Source organism: Podarcis muralis, chromosome 10 (assembly GCF_964188315.1).
Source record: "Podarcis muralis chromosome 10, rPodMur119.hap1.1, whole genome shotgun sequence".
Taxonomy (NCBI): domain Eukaryota; kingdom Metazoa; phylum Chordata; class Lepidosauria; order Squamata; family Lacertidae; genus Podarcis; species Podarcis muralis.
The window spans coordinates 55,657,821-55,680,517 of NC_135664.1; the positions used below are offsets into that span (position 1 = coordinate 55,657,821).

At 44.4% G+C, this 22,697-nt stretch overlaps 1 protein-coding gene and 1 non-coding gene across 4 annotated transcripts in view; both read left to right on the plus strand.

Annotated features, from left to right (window-relative positions):
- Nucleotides 1-1,146: 1,146 nt before the first annotated feature.
- The window catches only part of PTN (pleiotrophin), an 86,571-nt gene continuing 65,020 nt past the window's right edge, over nt 1,147-22,697 (plus strand). Inside the window, exon 1 of one of the 3 annotated variants that reach the window (XM_077935078.1) lies at nt 1,147-1,483. The gene's annotated coding sequence lies outside the window, so the exon portion shown is untranslated. The remainder of the gene's footprint in view (nt 1,484-22,697) is intronic. The other 2 variants (XM_077935077.1, XM_077935079.1) reach the window with 2 other exon arrangements.
- Nucleotides 21,866-21,972, plus strand: LOC114606071 (U6 spliceosomal RNA). The gene has a single exon (XR_003708767.1). It is a non-coding gene; the product is annotated as a U6 spliceosomal RNA (small nuclear RNA).

Genomic DNA, 22,697 nt, shown 5'->3' on the forward strand with positions numbered 1-22,697 from the left:
ACCAATTAGCTTCCAGGCCCAATTGAAAGTGCTGATTTTGACCTTTAAAGCCTTTCGTGGATCAGGATTGCAATACCTCAAGGACTGCCTCTCCCCATATAAACCATCCCAGACTCTGCTGCATTCATCATCTAAGGCCCTTCTTCGTGTGTCTCCTCCATACAAGGTCCAGATGGTGGCAACATGGAAACAGGCCTTTTCTGTAGTGGCTCCCCATTAGTGGAATGCTCTCCACAGGGAGGTTCGCCTGGTGCCTTCATTATATATTTTAAGGCGCCAGGCGAAAATTGTATATGAGGAGAAATTCACTGAAAAATGCTGGCGGTTTTTCATGAGGACTTTAAACACCAAGTGATGTGGAAATGTGGAGAGCAGAACTTAATACAGTGGTACCTCGGGTTAAGTACTTAATTCATTCCGGAGGTCTGTTCTTAACCTGAAACTGTTCTTAACCTGAAGCACCACTTTAGCTAATGGGGCCTCCTGCTGCCGCTGCGCCTCTGGAGCACGATTTCTGTTCTCATCCTGAAGCAAAGTTCTTAACCCGAGGTACTATTTCTGGGTTAGCGGAGTCTGTAACCTGAAGCGTGTGTAACCTGAGGTACCACTGTATCTGAAAAAATGAGAAGCTGAGGAAATCTGAAATTGGCAGAAGCCCCTATCCCTAATTGTTGGCACTGGGCTCTTGTTTACAGATGTAGCTGTTGTGATCCTTTGTTCGTGTATGTGACTAAAATTGCAGTGTTCACCTGTGTAGACTGCTTGCTCGAGCTGTTTCCAGCTCAGATGAGCTTTGGCAAAATGCATCTCGGCCAGCTGTTGTGAAAAAGTGCTGACTTTTTGCTACGGACTGAGCAAAAAGGGTTGATACTCACTGGTTGCGCAAAAGCTTACAAACTGATTGGGTGCTTCCTGCATCTGAAGTTTCTGAGGAACTGAATAGTATCCTCTTACTTTCCCTCTGCACTGACTGAAGCCCCTTGAAAAAGATGTCATTCCTGATGGAGAGTTCCTCTCCGATTCCCCCCCTCCCCGCTTCCTGCTTTCCATCGGTCTTGGTGGGAGAGACTGCCCCTTGAGTGACCTGCTTTTAATAAGCTTCCCAGTCAGATCACATGAGGGAACTGTGCTCTGCTCTCTCTCCCCCCCCTCCTTCCCTTTCTTTTCTCTCGCTCACTCAGTCACTCACAGTCTGCTCTCTCTATAGTCAAAGCAAGGATCAGGTTCCCTGCCTTGAGTAGAGAAATTCTGGGGGGGAAATTGAAAGAGGAAGAGGGTAAACTGAGAAGAAGAGGAGGAGGAGCAGAGGGACATTGGAAAGGGGGCAAAGGAAGAAAAGGAGTCAATAATTTCGAGAAGGGGAGAAAAAGGGAGAGAAGCGGGAAAGTGCTGCATTTGCCGAGTGAAGGTGTAGCGAAAGCTCAGAAGTCCTCACGGGGGATTGAAGACTGTTTAACAGAGACGGGAGATTTTGCAACTCAAAGTAAGTACAAGTGGATTTGGTTTGCAAAGGCTACTGTTTGATCTCTCTTCCCCCCCTCTTTTCAGTGTAAACGGGGATGGATGCTCAGCAACAGAAATCCTTAACTTCCAATGTTTCCATGGATTGAAGAAAGTTGATGGGGGACCTCGGAGTGGCTTCTGGATGTGTGTTTTGTGTTTTCCAACAGAGCGAGGGAGCTGTTCCTTCTGTGTAACAATAGCAGTGTTTGGTATTCCCCAGTAGAAGTTCACACTGAGTGCCAAATTATATGAGCACCATTCATGAATTTGTTGGGTCCTAGATGGGTGGCATGATGATGCACTGACCAGGGGAACCAGTTTGGGTCAACTCTGAGCAAATTACGAGGGGCAAAATGTGTGGGGACTCTTCCTGGGCTTTTCTCTCTGGTATCTTCTGCATTAGCAGGCTGTAAGAGAAGTGTTAGAAGTGGAACGAGGGCCCAATTGTTCCCCTTGGATTCCTCCTGTTGTTTGAGCCCTGCTGGTGTGTTGAGATGGGATGAAGGAGAGCTGAGTGACGTGCAGAAGAACCTGTTCCTCCACATCTCTTCCCGTGGAGAGTGTGCGCTCTTGTACCCAGCCATAAGCAGAGGGGTGGAGCTTTCCATATACTCTCATCGGTACCAGTTAGTGTTGGTCACTTTTCCTTCCGCTCCATTGGATGAAATGACATTTAGAGGCTGACGGGGACAAGACTGCAGATGGTTGGTTGCCAAGTGAGGTTTTCTAGCATTAAAAAGCAGCAAAAAGCTGCTTCTGCAACTCTATTTTCAAGAATCTAATTTAGCTGGAGTTTTACAAGGATGTTTATACAATGCAACTGTCATGAATGCGATGTTTTTAAAAGCTGCTCCCCCCCCCCCATGCCATATCCGCTTCCCAAGCTTGAAATAACTCAGGGTAGTGTGTATATGTGCGTGATTGCTTTTTTGTGTTTAAATTTTATATCTTAACTTTATTCTATGGAAGCTAAGGTGGCACCATAAAGAAGTATGGACAGTGTCCTAGTGGCACTGACCAGACCCAGGCTTGCTGAGGTACAACATGGTTGCCATCTTACTAAACTGTACCTTCAAACTATTCACTGGCGGTTTGATTGTTCAATTGCAACACAGGGAACCCAATTTCACCTGTAGTGTTAGCAAAGCAGCAAGAGACTGGGCATCTGACGTACTTCCTTTTCACCTGCTATAGGAAATGGAAATCTAATATTGTTCCATAGAAAGTGTGAGGATAGGATGAGAAGAAGGTCCAAGGAATGGAGGGGCAGCAATCACACAGTCTTCCATGGCCTCATTAATGTTGAGCTTTTTGGGTTTCCAGTCTTCCATATGTGGTGCTGTCCCATTTTATTCTCCCCACTAGCTTGCGAAGAGAACTAGGCTGAAAGATGATGGCTTAACTAAGGCCACACAGTTAGGATATGAACCCAGGACTCAGCTGAAGCCTCTGTGCCAAGGATGGGGAGCCCTTGGCTCTTCAGAATTTGCTTGACTTCAACTCCTATCAGCCCCGGTCAGACCAATGGTTGGGGATGATCATGAGAGTCCAACAACTTCTCATGGGGTTGGGGTGGCACAGGCTCCCCATTCTTGTTGTGTGTGGTACATAGAGATCCAAACAACTTGAGAAAAGGCCTGCTGGATCAAGCCCAACACCCACCTGGCCCAGCACTCTGTTCTCACAGTGACCTACCAGATGCCTATGGGAAGCCCACCCACAAGCAAAACCTGAGCGCAACAGGATATCATCTGTTCTGGCAAGGGATTCAATGGGGTTCCTAATGATGGTGAAGTTAAAGGATTTTAAGCAGGCCATATAATAATATAACCATGATTTTGTGATGATATATGATCATACAATCACGATAACCTGGAGAAGAGGAGGTTAAGGGGTGATATGATAGCCATGTTCAAATATATAAAAGGATGTCATATAGAGGAGGGAGAAAGGTTGTTTTCTGCTGCTCCAGAGAAGCGGACACGGAGCAATGGATCCAAACTACAAGAAAGAAGATTCCACCTAAACATTAGGAAGAACTTCCTGACAGTAAGAGCTGTTCGACAGTGGAATTTGCTGCCAAGGAGTGTGGTGGAGTCTCCTTCTTTGGAGGTCTTTAAGCAGAGGCTTGACAACCATATGTCAGGAGTGCTCTGATGGTGTTTCCTGCTTGGCAGGGGGTTGGACTCGATGGCCCTTGTGGTCTCTTCCAACTCTATGATTCTATAAAGTCAGGATAAAGTCAGCTCAAGTAGATGCCACCCTATGGCAAAACTAGTTGTGTGCTTATTTTTAATTTGTTTCCTTAACTGCATTTTAGAATAGTGGTAGGTGTCCTAAAGTTTCATTGCCAAGCAAAATCAGTCAAATGACCATTCACCCTGTGGTGCTGATGCTAATTAAAGAGAACTCTTCCTCTGGGAGATCAGCTATCTGAACTGTGAATAATAAATGATGATGCAACAGTAGACCAAGATGGGTTGGAATTAGATCTGGCTGCTCTAGATACCCCAACCTGCCCTTGCCAAACCCTAATCTTAAAATCAATTTTTAAAGACCACCTGGGCAACATTCCTGGCCACCACTCTTGGTTTCCAGGTTGCAGTAGCTTTTATTAAAATTAAATATCTAAATCCAGTTTTCCTTAAAAAATACTGACCCACTAGTCTTCACTTATATTTAAATCTGGCCTGGTGTTTTAAAATTGTATGCAATGGGATCTGAGAATTTGGATTTAACTATAGTTTAAAGCTAAGGCATCTGCCCCTTCTCCACTTATTTTCCATCTCTCGCCATACATCAGCCTTTGTCCATCTGATGCCGTCCAAAAATTTGGACTATAACTCCTACCAACCCCAGACAACATGGATGGGAGTTGCAGTTTAAAACATTTCAAGGGCACCTTGCTATGCACATGGACAGCTCTTTCACAGTGACACTAACTGCAGCCCATTTTGGCTTTGGTCAATGCACATGAAAGTGTACAGAGGCTGTTCGAGTGAACCCTACTATGGTCACAGTTAACACAAGGTATGACATGACATCATTGACACCAGTGATAATCAATGACATGGAGTGTCATATTCTGAACTGATCTTACATTACACTTCTGCTTTAGTTAAATGTTACTGGGATCCAGGGGCAAGACACTTGGATTGTTGTTGGCCAACAAGGGGAGCCAATGTGGTGGCTCCAGATGTTGTTGGACTAGAATTCCCATCAGCCCCAGCCAGAGTAGGTAGTGGTCAGGAATGATGGGAGTTGTAGTCCAATAACATCTGGATGATACCATTTCAGCTGCTTCTGGGTTAAAGTGATGGTGATAAAAAGGTGAGAGCCGTGGCAATCATTGGTTCATTGGGCAGTGCAAATCTCACTTTGTCACTCTGCTATGCAAGAGTCTACTCTCTGTATTCCTATGGTATTATATCCCCCCAAATGGGCCCTCAGTTGTCCCTCCCTTCACCACATTACACTTTTCAAGGTAATGTAAGTGAAAAAGAAGGTTGCCTGAATTTAGAAAGGAAGTAGGATAACAAAGGGAAGGGAGGGAGAGATGATGTTAGCCAGGGATGAAGGGCATGAAATTGAATTACAAATAATCAGGGGGAAATGCTGTCCTCCCCTGGAGGCTGAAAGAATGGGAGAGATATGTTGGTGGGACAAGTGTTACACTGTTGGAGGTGCCTTGGCTCCACTTCCATAGATATTGCAAAAGTGCTGTTGGGCTTGTGGGCCAGGGGTATGTCCCACATCTCCAGCTCCCCAAACTATAGTGGTCAAGCTGTATGCTAACCCTGTGGCTGGCATAGTTAGTTGCCTTCGACTGCATTTAATGGGGGCGGGGGGGGGGGGAGAGAAAATGCTGCCTCTTACCTCCTGCTCTGAGCATTACAAAACAGCAGGTCAATAGATTTGGCAGTAGCTACTGTATATCAGTAGATCTCCTTCACCCTTGGCATAAAGGAAAATTAGTTTTGCTCTGCTTGGCTGCAATCCTATACCCAATTAGCTGAAGTAAGTCCCATTGTGCTCAGTGGGGTTCACCTCTGTGCAGGGTTGCAAGAATTCATTGCTTTTTGTTCCACACTGTTTTCATCACATGCAGGCCTGCTTCCGTTCTGTTGCAGTTTGTCTACGTTATTTGTCTTGCTGTCCACTGTGGCAAAAATTATGTTGTCATTATGTAGTTCCACCCATATCCATTTCAGCTCAAAAGAAACACAATGCAAATGCAGAAAAACATACTCAATTGCATATCATTTGTGCACTGAAAGCAACAACAACATCCAATACTGATTGTATTCACTGGATGTAGTTCTGTTCTAGACATGGGACAATAAGCAAACAATGGCAATTTCCGCTCCTGTTTCCATTTTCATCAAAGTTCTCTAACATTCCGATCTCTGAGGAGGCATGCATAGGATTGTACTGTTATGCTTTGGTTCAGCTGAGAATGAGGACTGAAGAATTAGGCCAAAGGTGTAATGGAAATAGTGATTTTTGAAAAATGTACCATCGATATGTTGCTGTGGGAAAGATAAAAGCCTGAACACACCTATTCTTGGTTGCTTGCTTGCTTTGTTTTATTTTAAGAACACAAGAAGAGTCTGCTGAATCAAGTCAGTGGCGCACTTAGCCCAGAATCCTGTTCTCACGGTGACAAGCCAGCTGTCTATTGGAAGCCCACAAGCATGACCTGAGTGCAAAAACTCTCTCCCCTCTTATAGTGTTCAGCAACCAGTATTCCGAAGCATACTACCTTCGGCCCTGGAATGAGAATGTAGCCATCGTGGCTCGGAGCTTTTGATAGCCTACTCTTCCATGAATGTTTGTAAACCTCTTTTAAAACCATCCAAGTTGGTGGCCATCGCTGTGGGAGCAAAGGCCGTAGTTTAACTATGTGCTAGGTGAAGAAGTTCTTTGTTTTCTCTGACCTGAATTGTCCAATGTTCAGCTTCACGGATGTCAGCAGGTTCCAGTGCTAGAGGATGTGTCCATTTTCTCCCCAGTTTGCATAATTGTATGCACTTCTATCATACTGCCTATTAGATGCTTTTCCTCTAAACTTACAAGCCCCAAATGCTGCAACCCTTGATGGCTTTGCCATTTTCTGAACCTTTTCAGAATCAGTGGCTGTGAAGAGGTCTGGGGAAGCACACACACACAGGGGTGGGGAGGTAGAAACAGATTTTCCTCTCACAGTGAAAATCTGAACTGCGTGAAAATTCAGTGGTGCCCTAATTCCACCATCAACCCACTGCTGCCATGTGAGAAATCTGTTATGTCTGGAGCTTCAATCCCAGAATAATAGGCAGGTAGGATTTTAGATTGTAGTAATCTGACTGGCCGTTGGAGCTGTCCAGTCTGGCCCAGAAGGGAAGTTTGAATCAGCCTATCAGGTGTGACCTGGGGTGTGAACAAAGGATATATAGCCTAGGGTCTGGGAGGGTCCACACACACACAAGCACTGACAGACACACCCAGTGACTGACTGTTTCTATTACAAACTGAAATAAACTCTATGAAACTGAGAATTCTCTCAGAGTATATTTCAAAATCCATCTAGACACTTCGTTAGATTCAATTTAGGAAATGTTGAAAGAAGTGCTGGTGTGGAAAGAAGACCCCTGGACAATGAAGCACACAGCAAACTTTAAAAAACAAATAAATCTCAAAACTAGAAGGCTTGCATCTTCAATATGTGCAAAAAATAAGGAGAGTTAGCACAGGGTTAGCCAATGCAGTACCCTATAGATGTTGCTAGATCACAACTGTTACCATTCCTGAGCATGCTGGCTGCATCTGATGGGAGTTTGTAGTCCAACATTTGAAGAGCGCCATATTGGCTGCCTCTGAATTTAGCACACAGGAAGGCTTCCTTCCCACCTTTGCTTCCATAAAACTCAGAGGAGCTGATTTCTCCACTTGAGGTGTCCGAAGGTGGTGGAAGGAAATGCCCTCTCTCCCTACTTTCATCTGTGGCTGACCCTACAAGCTGTTTTCTTTCTCTGCCAGACATGAGAAGCGAAGAAGATTCAGCGGATCCCCTGGGGAATTACCCCTGAAGGCTAATAGGATAATGGAACAAGTTCTATGATCTCAGCTAAGTGTGGATTTGATGAAACAGCTATTTGGTAATAACATCACTCTGAAATTATGGTGGATCAATATGGATAAATATTTAAAAGCTTTGAGGAAGCGGAGGGAAATAGAGAGGAAAGTATTGAGTTTCTGTCTGGACTTTTCTACGGACAGAGGATGCACTCAAGGAAGACAAGAAGCAACGATGACGTCAGGGACTGTCCTCAGTGCAATGGCAACTGATTAGGGTCAAACACTGCCCTTTAATAGGAAGATGAATCCTGAGATTTCCTTTCCTTGAAAAACATGTCACCCCAATGAGAATTACATTGATTAAATTACTAGCAGGTGATTATTAGTTTTGCATTTATTTTGTTGAGTATCTACAGTTACATTTTAAGGTCAATTTTGTGAGGGCAGCTAAGAGTGAGGGAGAATTCTTTTTTCTGCAGAAAACATCATGATCTTCTAAAATTATTAGCTCTGTGTGAACCAATGTTGACCTTCATACTCCTCAACAAATATTATTCCAAAGGCACTAAGGTATATCCTACTCGGCATTAAGTAATGTGCAGTATCATAGAATTGTAGAGTTGGGAGGGTCATCTAGTCCAACTCTCTGCAAAGCATACGGTCCCCATCCAGTTTGAAACTATACTAGACCCTGCTTAGCTTTGCAGATGTGCTGGAAGTTTTATTGCTGCACCAGACCCATTAACATACTAGCCAATTGAACAGAAAAGGATGTATAATGTTGTACATAAGATCCTTCTCAGACACTGTGAGTCTTTCCAGACATTACAAGCAAAGAGGATTGCTTAAGGGATTTAGCCTATGTGGATTCTGATTAAGGATGGAGGGAATTTAATTCAGTTTCCAAGTAACAATGAATTTACCTAATCCATACTCAGGGGCAAAGGAAGGCATCATGATACCCAGGGCGGGCATCACGATGTAGGGTGCATGTGTGGCGTCGCTACGTATGACACATGCGCCGTACGTAGTGACGCCGCACATGCGCTGTGTAGCGGTTTGCTGCTGGCACCGCTCCAGCGCCGTACGGACGGTGCTGGGATCCCTTCGTCGCCACTACATCCGCGTTCATGGCTGTAGTGGTGACGGAGGGATCCCAGCACCATCCGTATGGTGCTGGAGCGGTGCCAGCAGCAAACCGCTACACAGCGCATGTGCGGTGTCACTATGTATGGTGCATGCATGTGACACTGCACATGCGCTGTACTTAGTGGATTGCTGCCAGTGCCTGGATCCTCTGCTAGCAGCTACAGCCGCGAACGGAGGATCCTCCAAAGGAGGCTGCAGTGGCGCGATGGCTGCTCGTGCTGCCGTGAGCCCCCATGGGGTGATTTCTTATCTCCCCCGCAAACATGGAACCCAGGGCGTACGGCCCCCCGTTGCGATGCCACTATCCATACTTTCCAAAGTACAAGAACTGAAACAGAACCATCCTGCAAAATTTGCGCTTCTCTGAATTTTGCCTTGCAGTTCTCCAGCCCAGTAATCGACTGGACTGTACCAGAACACTTACATTACTGAAAATAACAATTGAAAATGCATTATATATGGGGAAATTGCTTTCAAAATTGCATATAATGGGCAAAACTGCATGAAATTGCTTGCAACAAATATATATAATAAGCAAAATAGTATATAAAATTATGTAGATTGGGAGAAATGTGTCCTAAAATGCTGAATAATTTTGTGAGGATTTTTTTTAAAAATTGCAAACTGATGTGCCAATGTGAATAGCTGAACCTAAGATGAGGTGGTCATGGGGAGGACTGGCGGAAAACAAAATTGACAGGTTTGCCCATCCTTAATTCTGATGCAAACTAACCCTCTGGGGCTCGTGCAGATCAGACCTTAGTTGTTTGCCATATTTCACACTTCTAGAATGTGCCAATACAGTGATCAGCATTTTTTTTTAAGTATAAGATGTATTTTTAAAAGAGCATTTTAAAAGAAAATGCAGCTAGAAATGTGTGTTTCTAACAGGATAGAGTGGACTTGCGGGAGAACAAATACATTTGCAACACTGATGATTTGTCCAGCCTGGCAGACAAGTGCCGTCAGCCAAATGGGGAAGCAGTATCACAAGTGACTTGATTGTATTTCCAAAGCTGCTGTGAGCTTATGAAGATTGTCGAGCTTATTAGAGATAAGTTTGTGTAATGAAACTGAAAACTCCAGCTGTTTATGTGTTTTGTGTGTAAAACCACCATTGTTTAGGATCATAGGTATTTGCAGACATCCACTGTGTGTATCACAAACACACAGCTGGGGTGGGGTGTGTTGCAGTGACCAGCCTGGACCCTGACCTATCCTGCAGGACTCCCAGCCACAGGAAAAATCTGCCCAGGATCCTGCACACAGTGGATCTGCCATTATGATCCCACTGTCCCTTCCATGTTCAGTGGAATGAACATTTCAGAAGTAGAATGGAAATGGCCGACAAGTTATTCCAACCTCAGTGTGTTAATAAAAGATGGCTGTTCACTTCCCCCACTACAAAACCCTGAAGAAGGAAGTCTACCATTTTTCTGGAGAAACTGTGGATTTCTTTCCTCATTGCTTTTCAATAAAACTGTATCTACACTTAAATGTAAAGAACATGGCATACTTCATAGGACTGTCCAGTTTCAGAAAATAAGATTGGTAAGATACAAATGAATGCTCCACAACATCCAAATTCTCCTTCAATGGGAATATCAGGGAGAAGTGTACTATCCTACTGTTCTCAATGTTCCAGACTTCTGTGGAAAGACACGTTTTTATGTGAGGAAGCATTCAAACTGTAGTCCTGTCCTTCGTTCTAAAATGGTATCACCCAAGCGTAATTCATCTGAATAGCCTAATATGCCTTGGTTCCAATGGTCAAATATCCTTGCCCTTCAAAAGCATATTTTCCGAAACATGAATCTGCTTCTCTGCTTAAACCAAAGGAGAGAGAGAAGCATATCTTTCTGGTAAGGTTATCATTATTTCCCCTAAAGTTAGGCAAGTATTTTCTGCTGGAGAATATAGTTTCAATTAATGGATTGGCAATATGTTATTAGCAGAAATATATGTTGCATGCATGGGATTCATTTTGTGACTTTTTATCTCCAAGAAAAGCATACAGCAATCAATATGTGATCTGGTATGAAACCAGGACACTGTAACTAACCTAACATGCTCATGCACATAATTCCTCGTGGGATTCAGGTGCCTTGCTAGTGCTTGACCCATATCTTTTGTGTAATTGCCTGGGATTTTATCTTCCTTGTCCACAGGGAACTAGTAGCCCTCGTGATCATTCAGTTTCCTGGTTTTCTCTCAGCCACTCTCCAGCTTGAGCATGGTGTGTCTTTCTCTTTCCATCACCCAGCCACCTTGGTTTTATCTGATCTTCCACTGTGCTCTTAAGCTCCATTGTTGACCTCAATTTTTGATGGCATGGTGTCCCTCTGCATTGACCTTTTACCTATTTCACAAATGTATATGCCACCTTTCAGTAACAATTTTCTGGGGCAGTTCTCCAAGAAACAATAAAATAAAACACCTATAAAAATTAAACAAAACAGCAACATCAAATAATAATAATCTGATGTTTAAAATAAAAAACATCCCTAGATATTACTAGCGGATATATCAATGCACTTCAGCCGAGGGCATCAGAAAAACAGTTTCATAGAATCATAGAATCATAGAATCATAGAATCATAGAGTTGGAAGAGACCACAAGGGCCATCGAGTCCAACCCCCTGCCAAGCAGGAAACACCATCAGAGCACTCCTGACATATGGTTGTCAAGCCTCTGCTTAAAGACCTCCAAAGAAGGAGACTCCACCACACTCCTTGGCAGCAAATTCCACTGTCGAACAGCTCTTACTGTCAGGAAGTTCTTCCTAATGTTTAGGTGGAATCTTCTTTCTTGTAGTTTGGATCCATTGCTCCGTGTCCGCTTCTCTGGAGCAGCAGAAAACAGCCTTTCTCCCTCCTCTATGTGACATCCTTTTATATATTTGTACATGGCTATCATATCACCCCTTAACCTCCTCTTCTCCAGGCTAAACATGCCCAGCTCCCTTAGCCGTTCCTCATAAGGCATCGTTTCCAGGCCTTTGACCATTTTGGTTGCCCTCCAAAATGAGTTTATGATATCAAAATCAGTTTATGATAGGGTTGTGCAGCCCATCTGCCCCAGCAAGGATGGCCAGTGGTGACGGAGGATGAAAGTTGTCCAACAACATCTGGAAGGCCAGACATAGTTAATGGCACAAAGAAATGCCATGCATTTGGTGTAGTGCAATCACACCTTTTGTACATGTAGCTTTTGAAGTAAGCAAAATAGCTCTTTTTGGCATGCTGGCTTCATTTTGTATTTCAGAACAGGATCAGCGCAAAGAGGTTCCAAATATATACAACAGATGAATATCTCCAGTGGATTTCTTGGGTGGGTAGGTGGGAACTAATTCAAAAGTGGTTCTGGAGGATGTGTTATCAATACTGGCTTTGGAAAGTGGCGTATCTCTCAGCTGGAGTTGTGACACTCCTAGGCGCTGGGCCTAAAGGACAAGGTGGATACAAATATCTCAGGTAGTTTGGCTTCTTCCATGCTCTTTGTTTGAGCCAGAGCATAGGGAAAGGGCTAGATCATGGGTAGGCAAACTAAGGCCCGGGACCTGGATCCAGCCCAATCACCTTCTCAATCCGGCCAGCGGACGGTCCAGGAATCAGTGTGTTTTTACATGAGTAGAATGTGTGCTTTTATTTAAAATGCATCTCTGAGTTATTTGTGGGGCATAGGAATTTGTTCATTCCCCCCCAAAAAATATACTCTGGCCCCCCACAAGGTCTGAAAGACAGTGGACTGGCCCCCTGCTGAAAAAGTTTGCTGACCCCTGGGCTAGACTCTCAGCATCTCTGAGTGTACCTCCCAAATATCAAGTCTTGTCAGTCAAGTTCCTCCCACTCCCCTCGGTGTGGGATTCAGATTTCTTGCTACTTATTAAGGTTTTATCTATATTTAGTACTATATACTCAGGCCATTGTGTGGTGGACGCACATTTGATATATGCGGTTTTATCCAACACATGCATTTTGTACTGTGCCCTGGTTTCGGCTGCACGTAGAATGCATCGTTGACATTTCTAAGTGTGCTGCAGGCTGGCGTAATTGCAGCTGTGACCATAATGTGATCGTAGCTGTGACAGCGTTGGGTTATTTTTTTCCAAGGAAAGAAAGGAATGAAGGATGGATGGATGGATGTACAGAAGGAAATAAGGAAGGAAGGGACACCCTGGAATTATATATGATCATGTACCCCCATGTGATTGTTGTCATTAATAGTGAGGTTTGACCAAAGCTTTTTGTGGCAACGGAAATGTCTACGTACAATACTACTATGAAATGAATCAATACATAAATCTTGAGCTGCTTCTTGGGTGTTTTTTGTCTGCATATTCATTTCACAAAATTTCATGCACCACTTGATTACAAAAAACCAATGACCTCAAAGCGGGTTGCAAAGCAGTCCCTTAGTGTAGCAGTTGTACACAGTAGTCATGCAGTCTGAGATTTGATGCGAATGTTTACAAACTTGATGACTGATTTCTTTTTGTAGACAGGCATCTATGAAATGTTGACAAATGCAAACCTTGCCTCTAATAGTAATAACTGTAGTGTGTTTGTGTATCTGTACCATTGTGACTACAGTGGCACCTCGGGTTACAAACGCTTCGGATTACAAACACTTCGAGTTACAAACTCCGCTAACCCAGAAGTAGTACCTCAGGTTGAGAACTTTGCCCCAGGATGGGAATGGAAATCATGCGCCAGTGGCATGGCAGCCGCGGGAGGCCCCATTAGCAAAAATGTGCCTTAGGTTAAGAACGGTTTCGGGTTAAGTACAGACCTCCAGAACGAATTAAGTTCGTAACCCGAGGTACCACTGTATTGAGTGTCAGGCAGCTTGTGAAAACTATTTCTCTTGGGGTCAGTCATATGTTTACAGTAAAGAGGGATTCTGGCAGAAAGCAGGTCAATAGCCTTTTCAAATTGATTCAGGGAACATTTCGGTCTTCTATTAAGCTCAGATAAGGCCTATCATCAGTAACAACAGAATATGCCCATCACTGATCTCTCAGTATCTTTATTTTGATGATTGCCTAGTAGGTAAAAGCCAGCAATCTGTAAGGAATCCATCAACTGCCTACAATTTTCTTGGCTTGGAGTCACCTTCATCTATAGTGTTTGTCAGCTTAAAAAAAACTAAAAACACCAACATAGGGTCATGTTCAAAGTGCTTTTCAGGCTTCTGTAAATTTCAGCTGCCTTTTAATTACTTTTTAGTTGTCACAGTGCCTTGTTCAATGCTGTGTTAAACAACCATACCCTTGATGTCATAACATAGAGCTTGATCAGGGTATCAGTGTGCTTATATGGGTTTCCCGATGAGGAACAAATATGCCTACTTCTGGGCTTGGATCTCAAGCTGTTGATGTGCCCAAGTCACTCACTCTAAAGTGTCCTCTCACAGTTTGCACCCGTGAGATTTGCAATTGGTACCATGGACACCACAACCTGATGCCGTTAGCTTTCTGCTGTCAGGAGAGAATGATTTTTTTTTTAAGCCAACCTGCTTCTCCATCCTCTTGCTAGGAATCCTTGCTGTTACTGAAGGAAGGCCTCTGAGATGCCTTGATTGTCTCCCAGTGGCCTGGGTCACCTGACTCACTTGTTTGTTTGGATTGCTCTGTTCCCGGAGGTCACAATGGTGTTTTTGTTTTGTGTGAGAGTCTCCGGCACTTCCACTAACAAATCGCCTGGGTGCAGCTGAGCCTACAGTGAGAACCAAGGCAAGGGTAGAAAAAGGAAAGAAAATCCAACCAGTGGTTTCCCTCCCAAATCAGAGTACATTTCAGTCAAGGGTCATGGACTTTCTTCATTAAATTTCCCTCCAATTGCATCAGCATTTCCGTTAGATGTAGCACCATTTCTTTCTAGACAAAATGCAAGGTTGTTGAAAAGCTGCTTTACACACACCAGAGGCACCAGCTTGCGATGGATATTGTGGGGGCCTGGCGTTGCATGTGTGACATCACACGTGCAACACACCACACACACACGTGACATCATGTGTGCATTGTCGCATCGTCGGGAAGAGGCCAAGTGCGGAGCTGAATGCAACTTGGCTACAATGGCCGGTGACTTCTCCTACCATGGCAGGAGGAAGAGGAGCTGGCCACTGAAGCCACACCACACTCATCTCGAGAAGACCCTTACGGGATCTTCGCCACGGGATCACATTCATCCAGTGCTATACCAGCTGCACTGGCTCTCAGTGGAGTACAGGATCAGGTTTAAGGGGCTGGTTTAAACCTTTAAAGCCCTATATAGCCTAGGACCCTCATACCTATGGGACTGCCTCTCCTGGTATGCCCCACGGAGGACCTTACGGTCTGCAAATAATAACACCTTGGAGATCCCGGGCCTCATCCCGAGAGATTAGGCTGGCCTCGACCAGGGCCAGGGCATTTTTGACCTTGGTCTCAAACTGGTGGAATGCTCTGCCACAAGAGATCAGGGCCCTGTGGGATCTGACATCTTTCTGCAGGGCCTGCAAGATGGAGTTGTTCCGCCAGGCCTTTGATCGGGGCTCAGTCTGATTCCTCTTTTCTTTTTGTATAATAACTAATATGAAAGAGGCCTCCCAGCATTCTCACAGGCCCATACAAGATCAGCGTAAACAGTTGGCCCGGTGAGCACTTACTGTTCCCAACCCTAACCCTGTGAAAAGCCATCTAATTAGACTTCAATTTGATTTTGACCTGTTTTTAGGAGGTAATTTAATTATTTAATTATTATTATACCAATGTTATATATCTGATGTTAGCCGCCCTGAGCCCGACTTCGGCTGGGAAGGCCGGGATATAAATAAAAGTTGTTGTTGTTGTTGTTGTCGTCATCTCCACACTTGTCCTCCTCCAGCCCCTCAACATTGTGGGGGAACCTCCCAAAAGATATTGGGTGGGTCCAAAACAGCTCTAACCCCTTGCATTGGCACATACCCACACAAAAGAAAAATAGGTGTGTGTGTGTGTGTGGAATTTCCCTCACCAGAGTTCAACATGTAAGCTAGCGGTGTTGTTGCACTACAACTCCCAAGCAACACTGTTGGCCATGCTGGCTAGGGCTGATGGGAATTGGAGTCCTGGGGGGCACCATAATGACCTCCACTGGTCTAAGCATACTTACTTTTCTATGGAAACAAATCCTTAATCCAAACCAGCAGCTCCCCAGCATAGTATGTATATGTAAGACTATGTGTGTATGTGTGCTACTTTGTAGTGATTTTCCTCCCTTCCCCTTTAAAAAATATCCTAGTCCAGCGTGCCGGGGGTGTGGTAGGGGCTGCTTGTTGGACCAACATCTTAGTTAAAGGTAAAGGTAAAGGGACCCCTGACCATTAGGTCCAGTCGTGACCGACTCTGGGGTTGTGGAGCTCATCTCGCTTTATTGGCTTCCGGGTCATGTGGCCAGCATGACTAAGCCACTTCTGGCAAACCAGAGCAGCACATGGAAACGCCATTTACCTTCCCGCCAGAGCGGTACCTATTTATCTACTTGCACTTTGACGAGCTTTCGAACTGATAGTTTGGCAGGATCAGGGACCGAGGAACGGGAGCTCACCCCGTCATGGGGATTTGAACCGCCGACCTTCTGATCAGCAAGTCCTAGGCTGAGGTCACACTAATAACAATAATTTTATTATTTATATGCTGCCCATTTGACTGGGTTGCCCCAGCCACTCTGGGTGGCTTCCAACAAAATATTTAAACGCAAAAACCTCAAACATTAAAAACCTCCTTGTACAGGGCTGCCTTCAGATGTCTTCTAAAAGTTAGATAGATGTTTATTTCCTTGACATCTGACTGGAGGGCGATCCATAGCGCGGGTGTGACTACAGAGAAGGCCCTCTGCCTGGTTCCCTGTAACCTCACTTCTCACAGTGAAGGAACCAGCAGAAGGTCCGCGGAGCTGGAACTTTGTGTCTGGGCTGAATGATAAGGGTGGAGATGCTCCTTCAGATAGACAGGGCCGAAGCCATTTGGGACTTTAAACACTCAGAATCATACTGGGAGCCAATGGAGATCTCTTAGAACCGGACTAGAGGAAGTCCAAGCTGCAGCTACATCCTATGCCAGCCCTCTCCTGTTCTCAGCATAGGCAGAGCTGGTATGAAAAAGAGCCGTGCCATAGATCTGTATGAGCACAGATGTTCCAGGTGAGCATCCAGATGACTTTGCACAGGAACAAGCTATATTGTTGTGGCTAAATGTACTGCTGGGACATGGCCTAAATCCCATTAATTTTAGTGGAGGAGATTTAAGCACATACTTAATTCTCCCATTGAAATAGATGAGCCTTAACAGTGCTTAACTTTGGCTGGAGTATGCCCTATCATAATTAAATTACAGGGATACACTGTCTACCACACTTAGCAGAAAGGACAATTTAAGATAATAGCTCAGTCATATTTCAAAGCTCATTCCACCCTGTTCTGCCTTGCCTCTGGAATGTGTATGTCAAAGAGATCCAGATATTCTTATATCTGGCATATTAGAATTATGGTTGTCTTGGTGGTAGCCAGAAGTCACTGTAGAGCTGTTGCAATTGAGCAGCAGAGATGCATTTTAAAGAAAGTTGCCAGTTCATTGGGATGACTTTCTCCATTTATTCCCAAATCCTCTTGGCCGTGATCTGCCACTATTTTACTGGAGGATCACTTTGAGGAAAGCCAACGTTTCTTTGACAGAGTTTGGATTTCCCGAGCACTTTTGTGGTTATTCATCTGAAGAGGTTTGAGGCTGCTGTTTGCCGGAAACTCCACCGACTTTTGAGAGTTGGGCTGGTCCCACGATGCTTCCATTGAGTTGGTTAATTACTGTAACTCAGGGTAGTTCTTTCCATCCATGGAAGCAGAAAATAGCTCTGCTGTGGGTATTTACAGAATGAACATTACAGGCAGCATTAGGCAATGCTTGTCAGCCTCAAGGGCAGTATTGGTAATTCAGGATCCTGAAATATGTGACTATATATAGGCCATTTCAGTTGACTTTCAGTTGACTTTAGTTGACTTTAGTTGATATGGCCTGCCACTTCAGGGGGTGAGTGCAAGCACCAAGTTTCTTTTTTTTAAGGGGCTTCCACAGGACATCTGCAGTTGCCCCCCCTCCGGTGGTTCTACCCCAGGGGTAAGTAAGCTCAGGCCTAGAGGCAAGCCTCCCTATCTGCCTCTCAGCCACCTCCCTCACCAGTCCTGCTCTGCAACCTCTTTGACTGCCTTTTCCTGGCTGGAGTGTGGCCTTGAGTCATGACCCTGCCTTCTGCTTGCCTGGATGTGTGTGGGCATCTGAGCCAAACCCTCTGGGTTTTGCATGGCTGGTACTTGCTTAGTCTACAAAGATAAGAGTCATATCCACTGCCCCACCCACATTTATATGTAAGCCTATCCACTTTTGCCTCTGGCCACACTCACCATGGCCATGAGGCCTCCAGAATGTTGACCACGAGAGAATGCCTCGTTTGATCTGGAAAACTCTACCAGCATCTTGCTGTTGTTGCCAGCTGCTGCTGCTGCTACTCTGCTTCCTCATTCCTAACACCTGCTTGCTTGCCCAGCGGAGCCAGTGAGGAAGCACACAATGACAGCTACTCTTCCTCTTCCTCGCCACTGCTATCCTTTGAGAGCTCATTCCCTCTGGGCCAGAGGGAGGTGCATACGAACATGCAGGTTGCAGTGGTGAAAAGCAAGAGAAGGTCCAGGGGACTCTTGTCAGTAGACCCCTTGTTGGGGTACTGATCCTAGGCAAGGGCCTGTTCATGCTGACCCTTGACCCCAACCCATGAAGGTGGTTGGTCCCCATGTGACCATCTTTAATCATTTCAATCAACTGCATAGCTTTGCATTGCCTGCACACTGCTGTGGCGAGATGTTCATGTGGTTGAAATTAGTCCTGGCCATGCGACAAGTTCAACATGCAGTACATCTGGATGTCTGGCCAAATGATCAATTACTGCCTTCTCTGGCCAGATTAGCTTATTGTGATCGGTGGCGGAGTTAATCATTTTTTTCTTCCCTACACAAGCTGGTCCGACAACAGACAAATCACTTGGCTGTCCAGCAAGTTGTAGTTATGCATTATTTACAGAGCTTTGAAAATTCTCTAGGTGCTGTGCGAAAATCAGCAAACAACACTGGCTCCGTCTGAAGGCTTGAAATGTAGTACATGCCGCACATTAGGGGGGGGGGGGGGAGAGAATCAAGGCAAAAAAGAAAACCATCAAATCCAGGCAGTGGCTCTTAACAGTTGTAATGTGCATTGACTAATACTGAATGGCCAGCATTGTTAATTCTTACCTACTATTCTTCCCCCATTCTTAGCAAGCTTTCTGTGCTAAGAATGGGTTACAGTACGGTACTTCTGATTTATTTATTACATTTGTATTCCACCTCTTCCCCCATCAAGGAATCTCATCCACACATTGGCCAGATCCAGACCAGCTTAGCTGGTGCTGGAGAACACAATCCTTCACACACTAAATACAAAAAAACCCCAACTAGGTCTAAGGAAACTTAATATATTTATTTAACATATATATGCAAGAGTACAGTATCTGGCTGATGGCCAATAGGATATGCAATAATAACTGGATAATCTTGTATGGTTTTACATTTCTGTGCATTTTCAGTGCATTATAACACTCCTTGTGCAGAAGGAGAAGCTGTCCAAATATTCCACTGACAAAGACTCTTGAGAGTCAAAATATGTTGGGCAAGGCATTTGGAATGCCGTTTCTGCTATCAATCTTTAGTTGTGTTTTATACTGTTTCTAAACTTAAGTTTCGTGGTTTTTCTTACATGCCTGTGAAGTGCCTCAAAACTTACAGGTAGGTGAAAGGTGATTCATAAATGAAACACAATAATAATAATAATAATAACAACAACAACAATAATAATAATAATAAACAACTGACAGGACTCCCTCCAAGGGAATCTCAGCCTTGATCCTTCAAACATTCATTGTATTGAAGTCCAGTTGGTGGGTTGGGGATAATCCAAATAAATTCATAGCTCTCCACCATCAGTGTCTCAGAAGCCCCTTCGCTATTCCTGGGTTCCGAATTCCTGAAGAGGGTTTGTGTTCAAAACCCAGGTTTGCTAAGTTAGCACGCCTGAAAAATGAAGGAGTGATTCTCATGGCGGTGTGAAAAAGGGAAATTTGCCCATTTTGATTGACTAGGTCAGTGATGGCCAAACTTGGCTCTCCAGCTATTTTGGGACTACAACTCCCATCATCCCTAGCTAACAGGACCAGTGGTCAGGGATGATGGGAATTGTAGTCCCTAAACAGCTGGAGGGCCAAATTTGGCCGTCACTGGACTAGGTGATTCCATAAAGCCAATTTGCAATAATGCAAGTCATCTTGTCAAATCCTATGAAATCTTGACTGCTGCTGCATCATACCAGCTGCTTCGTGGCTTGCCTACCTGCCTGACCCTGAAGGTTCTGCATTTCTTCCTTGTGATCTGCAGAAAAAGCTGCAGCAAAGCAATGATTTAGTTTCTGGACAATCTCTTTATCCCCTTTGATTGCCCCTCCATAGCTTCCCAGTCTTCTCGGCCCACCATCTCTCCCACAAGGCATCTTATTTCTGGTGTACTTAAAGAAATCCTTATGACTTGTCGGCCTGCATTTGCCTCCTCGTTCTTCAAATTTGCTACTAGGCTTCTCTTAAATCTCCAATTTACATTCTGCCTGCCAACATTGCTCCTTTCCATCAGTATCACTTGGGCTGGATATCCAATTTCTTTTTAGAAGGGGGCCCTTTTCTTTTTTTACTTTCTTTCTTTGACTGCATAAGTTCTTATTTTCAATACCATCTCTGCTTGCTAGGAGGCAAGTGCTGGTTTCATAACTGAATTAGGATATCCTTCATGGCACATTTATGAACCTTTATCGCATGATCTTTCCCCCCTCCATTGTTCACTAATGTGTTAAGTAATTATTATAAAATCATGGAGCCCAACATGCAGCACTATGAAGTCTTAGAACAGGAACCCGTGGCCTTCCAGATGATACTGAACCAACTCCCAGCATGGCCAGCATTTGGCCATGTTGACTGGGGTTGCTGTGAGTTGGAGTCCAAACGCATCTGGAAAGCACCAAGCCAGGGATGGATCATTTAAAGGTGAACTTGCTTAGTTGGTACTTCTTGAAAAAAGCATGTGCTCTTTCAAAATTCACACTTTTCTGAATTTTGCAATGCATTTTTGCAGCAAAGTAAAGGGACGCGGGTGGCGCTGTGGGTAAAAGCCTCAGCACCTAGGGCTTGCCGATCAAAAGGTCGGCGGTTCGAATCCCCGCGGCAGGGTGCACTCCCGTTGCTCGGTCCCAGCACCTGCCAACCTAGCAGTTTGAAAGCACCCCCGGGTGCAAGTAGATAAATAGGGACCGCTTTCTAGCGGGAAGGTAAACGGCGTTTCCGTGTGCTGTGCTGGCTCGCCAGAGCAGCGATGTCACGCTGGCCACGTGACCCGGAAGTGTCTCCGGACAGCGCTGGCCCCCGGCCTCTTGAGTGAGATGGGCGCACAACCCCAGAGTCTGGCAAGACTGGCCCGTACGGGCAGGGGTACCTTTACCTTTAATGTGTGCAAAAATACATTAACCAGGGTAAAATTTGCATTAAAAATCTATATATTGGTGAAGAGGGCATGCATAATTGTGTATATTAGGAGAAATTCACCCTGGAATGCTGATGAATTTTCATGAGGACTTTGTTTAAAAAACACTACCTGACATGGAAATGTGGAAATGAAATTTAAGAATGGAAAAATGAGATACCAAAATTGACAGATCTGTCCTTTTCTACACCAGATTGGGAAAACTATCCTTATTTCATTATTGATATTCTGTCATATCCAGTTATCTTAAAATTTAAGATTCTTTCTCCCTGAATCTAGAAAAGTGGTGGAGAATCTTTGGTCCTCCAGATGTTATTGGGCTACAGCTCCCCTCATCCCTCACTATTGTCCACATTGGCTGAGGCTGATGGGAAGTTCATAATAAAAGGACCCACAAGTCCAGTCTGACAAAAGCTAATTTCTCAAACAAGCGTGCCTTCACTGCATAGCCTTACAAGGCAAAACTGAGAAAACATTTAGCTTTTTAAGATGGGCAGTTATCGAAGAAGCGTTCCAAGAGAGCTAAGTGCTGTGCTCGCTTCAGCAGCACATATACTAAAATTGGAACGATACAGAGAAAATTAGCATTGCCCCTGCGCAAGGATGGCACACAAATTTGTGAAGCGTTTCAGAGAGAGAGAGAGAGAGAGAGAGAGAGAGAGAGAGAGAGAGAGAAGTGCTCAGGTGATATTATAATTAAATCAAGCTAATGTATCTCATTTATTTTATATTTACTTCTAAAAATATGTATGTACCGTAAATTCACAAAGCATTTCACAACGACCTCACATAAAACAGGTACAATAGAAACCATATACAAAAAAGGTTAAGACCATAAACAGATAACTGTTGTGGAGAGATGTATTCTTACTTGCTTGTGTTAGCCTGATGGGATAGAAAAGTTTTCAGCAGTTGTTTAATCAGTTGCAACAGAACATGCCTGCTGAATATCTGTTGGCAGAATACTTCAAAGGAATGGTTTGATGACACGAAAGGCTCAGTTCCTTGTTGTTATCAAATGAGACTCACCAACTCAGAAAATGACCAGTGATACTCTGGCAGGTGATTTCAGTGATGGAGCTGGAAGGGCAGTTCTTGTACCCTTTCATCCCAGTCTAAAACCTTTTGTGCAAGCACTTTTTCTGAATAGTTCAATCCCTCTGTTTTACCAATACGTCACAAGCCATGACATTATAGGTGTTACTCCTACATTACTGATGAATGCTCTGGCACTGCGTGGCCAAGGATGCCAGGCCTATGTGTTTATCAAGAATTGTCCCTGCTTACCAGCTTAATTTCAAGGAGGGTTGCATCACTTGATGAATTGTGCTCTATGGGTGTTGTGTGCATTTTTCCACTTCAT